We start from the raw sequence: 3788 nt of genomic DNA, 5'->3' as shown, positions 1-3788 counted from the left end.
TCCTCCACCCATTGAGCAGACAAGAAATACAATACCCATTATTTATATAAAGTGATATAAAACATTTCCACATTAGGCATGTTGGGGGGGGGAGGAGACAGAGAAAAAAATATGCTTCAATCTGCAGTTTTCTATCTGGAGGTAGACAGCATTTTTCATCATGAATTCTTTGGTAAACTCTTTTGGGGGGGTGGAGCAATGAGGGTAATTCTTTGGAATCCTGGTAGGTCCTTGTATTGAACAGTTACTAAGTCACAGTTGATTAGAATATTGCCATTATCATGTAAATTGTTCTGTTTCTTATTGCTTTGCATCAGTTCATCTAAATCTTCCCAGGTTCTTCTGAAATCACTCCCTTCATTTCTTATAGCACAATAGTATTTAAATTTCTAAATGTGGGTTCTAATCTGTCCCCCCAGTTTTGGGGGGAAACTGACTAAAATCACTGATAAACACGTTTAGGTTTTTAAGGGTTTATTGAAAGATAGTAAAAGAAAGAGAAAGATTGAGAACAGAATTCCTACAACTTGGCAATACTATCTTTCCTCAATTCCCCTGTGAAGTCCTCCGGAGTCTCTCCCCTCTACCATGGTGAGGTCAGGAACCAAAAGAGAGCGAACTCCTCCCCCAACATCTGCTTCCTACTCCGTGTGTTCCTCCCAGAAATGGGAGGCTCCTCAAGTTGATTGGCTGGTAACCTTGATAGACAGTACCCTTGAGCAAACATCACTTCCTAACACCAAGGAAGAGCCGCATGGCCTTGCCCTCAGAGGCATTCTCATGGTGGAGCTTTCCTATAGTAAGTCTCCAACAGGTGGTGTCATTCCAATCATTCCAATATCATAACTTATTCAGCCATTCCCCAATTGATGGAGAGCCCCTCAATTTCTACATTTTTTTTGCCACCACAAAAAGAGCTTCTATAAATATTTTTGTACATATGGGTCCATTTCCTTTATCTTGTTGCTCTTTGGGGTATAGATTCTGTAATCTTTTTAGGAAAAATCAGGAAGACCTGAGTTCAAATTTGGCCTCAGATACTAGTTTTGTGACCCTGGTCAAGTCACTTAATCTCTGCCTCAGTATCTTCAACTGTAAAATGTGATAAAACAGGACCTATCTCCCAGGGTTGTGAGGATCAAATAGTATTTGCAAAGTGCTTAGCACAGTGTCTAACACATAGTAGATGTTATATAAATGTTAACTCCATCCCTCTTTTGTAAACTCTGGAAATCCTTACCCCAACTCCCATTCTCACAGACACTCACCTCAGGTCCTCTCAACAAGACCACTACATCCCCTCCAGGCTGCAAGCCCCTAAGGTAGGAGGAGGAAGCAGCAGATCTCTTCTTGTATTATCTTCAAAAGCATCGCCCCTCCCTGTGTTGTGCTTCCCTGAAAGATGACCAGTTATGAATCAATTCAATCAGTCAACAGAGACAGTGAGGACACAACTGAAATGACTTTTTTGTTTGTGTTTGGGTTTTTTTTGGTTGTTGGTTTTTTGGTTTTTTTGGTGAGGCAATTGGGGTTAAGTGACTTGCCTGGGCAAGTCACACAGCTAGTAAGTGTCAAGGGTCTGAGGCTGGATTTGAACTCAGGTCCTCCTGAATCCAGGGCCAGTGCTTTATCCACTGCACCACATAGCTGCCCCTTAAGTAACTTTTTTTTGGGGGGGGGTAGGGCAATTTGGGTTAAGTGACTTGCCCAGGATCACACAGCTAGTAAGTGTTAAGTGTCTGAGGCTGGATTTGAACTCAGGTCCTCCTGAATCCAGGGCAGTGCTCTATCCACTGCGCCACCTAGCTGCCCCATTAAGTAACTTTTAAGAAAGACTATTTGCTGTGGTGATAAAAAACATTCCTGCAAAAAGTCTGTGACACCCCTACCAGTACATACAGAAGCCAGTGAAAAGTGGCTTAAGCTTAGAAAGTACACATGGCTACGGAGTAACCATGGCTATAAAAAGGCCTTTTCATTCCTTCATGGGATGCCCGGGAAGATCCCTTTAGGCAGTGATAGAGCTTTTTTCTGGGCTTCTTGGGCAACCATTAATCTATGGTCCAATTGGTCTTTGGCTCCCAATGTAAATACCACCATCAGTTGATCTGGGGACAATAAGAGGACACTAATGGGAAGATGGCAAGTCCAAGATCCCCTAGACCCTTTAAAACTTTCAAGATCCTTCTCTGGCCTAAAAGAGGGAGGGGGAGGAGGGAAAGGAAGGGGAGAAGAGAAATTATATTTAGGCTGAAATCAAAGTTCTCATCCCCCCGCCCCCCAACACCAAGCCACTTTTCTGGGGCTTGAGCTGAAATAATCTTCATTTGAATCCCTCAAATAACTTGCTACCTCCAGGAAAAAGATCAACAAGATTTGAGAGGTTTTGGACACCTAAAACCTATTCATAGAACATCAGAGTTGGAAAGATTCTTAGGCATTTAATGCAAAATGATTTACTGATGAAACGACCGAAACTGAGAAAGGGTGTCATCTAAGATAACTTCGCAAGCTGGTAACAGAGCCAGATCTAGAACCCTATTCTCTTTGTTTGGGGTTTGGTTTGGGGTTTTTTCTTTTTTGAGGCAGTTGGGCTTAAGTGACTTGCCCAGGCCACACTGCTAGTGAGTGTCTGAGGCTGGATTTGAACCCAGGTCCTCTTGGCTCCAGGGCTGGTGATCTATCCATTGCATTATATAACTACCCGTAAAGTCCTATTCTTTTTTACTTTTTATTGATGTATTTTGTTTTTATATCACCTTCATTTCCAAATATTTCCCTCATTCCTTCCCTATCCAGCAAGTCATTCCTTGAAACAGAGACAAAAATGCAGTCCAGCAAAACTAACCAGAATTTCATCTAAGCCTAACTTATGCATTGTTCCACACATGTAGTCCCTAACTTCTGCAAAGACAGTAGATAGGTGCAGTTTCTCCTCTCTTCAGCTACATGGCCTGAGTGGCATAGAATGCTAGGCCTGGAGTCAGGAAGACCAGAGTTCAAATACTCACACATGCTAGCCAGGCAACTCACCAAACCTCTGTCTACCTCAATTTCCTTATCTGTAAAATGGGGATCATTATAGCATCTACCTCCCAGGATTGTTGTGAAGATCAAATGCAATCATATTTGTAATGCTCTTAGCACAGTGTCTGACACACAGTAGGTGCTTAATAACCATTTGCTCTCTTCTACTCCCCCTTCCCCACAGCCAAGCTTCGTCATTATAATTATATATGGTTCAGTTTGGTAGCAACACATTCTCCTGACTCCTCCTCCATACAAAGGCCAGAATATCTTCACCCCTCTGGGCCCAGAGTGGAATACCTCCTCAGGGAAATTCCCAAGGAGCCAGATGACCAGGCCAAGTTTCAAGACCACAAAATACTGCTACCTCTTTCCTTCTTACTCACTAACTCTTCTCCCAAATGTATGTAGCTAACACGGCATCCTGTCTTTCACACCCAGGGCCCCAAGGAACTCTCTGGATCTGTATAACATTCAAAATGGTAGCTCATGAATCCCCACTGGTATGTTCACTTTTTCTCTAGTCAGCCAGAAAATACAGTTCAAAGCAAAAGTATTTAAGGAAGTAGTATAGTGATAGGTTTTACAGTAAAACATTCATGGGGCAGCTAGGTGGTGTAGTGGATAAAGCACCAGTCTTGGATTGAGGAGGACCTGAGTTCAAATCGGGCCTCAGATACTTGACACCAGCTGTGTGACCCTGGGCAAGTCACTTAACCCTCATTGCCCTGCAAAAACAAACAAACAAACAAAACACAATA

Source organism: Dromiciops gliroides, chromosome 4, assembly GCF_019393635.1.
Source record: "Dromiciops gliroides isolate mDroGli1 chromosome 4, mDroGli1.pri, whole genome shotgun sequence".
Lineage (NCBI taxonomy): Eukaryota > Metazoa > Chordata > Mammalia > Microbiotheria > Microbiotheriidae > Dromiciops > Dromiciops gliroides.
Note: the sequence above shows the minus strand (reverse complement) of the source record.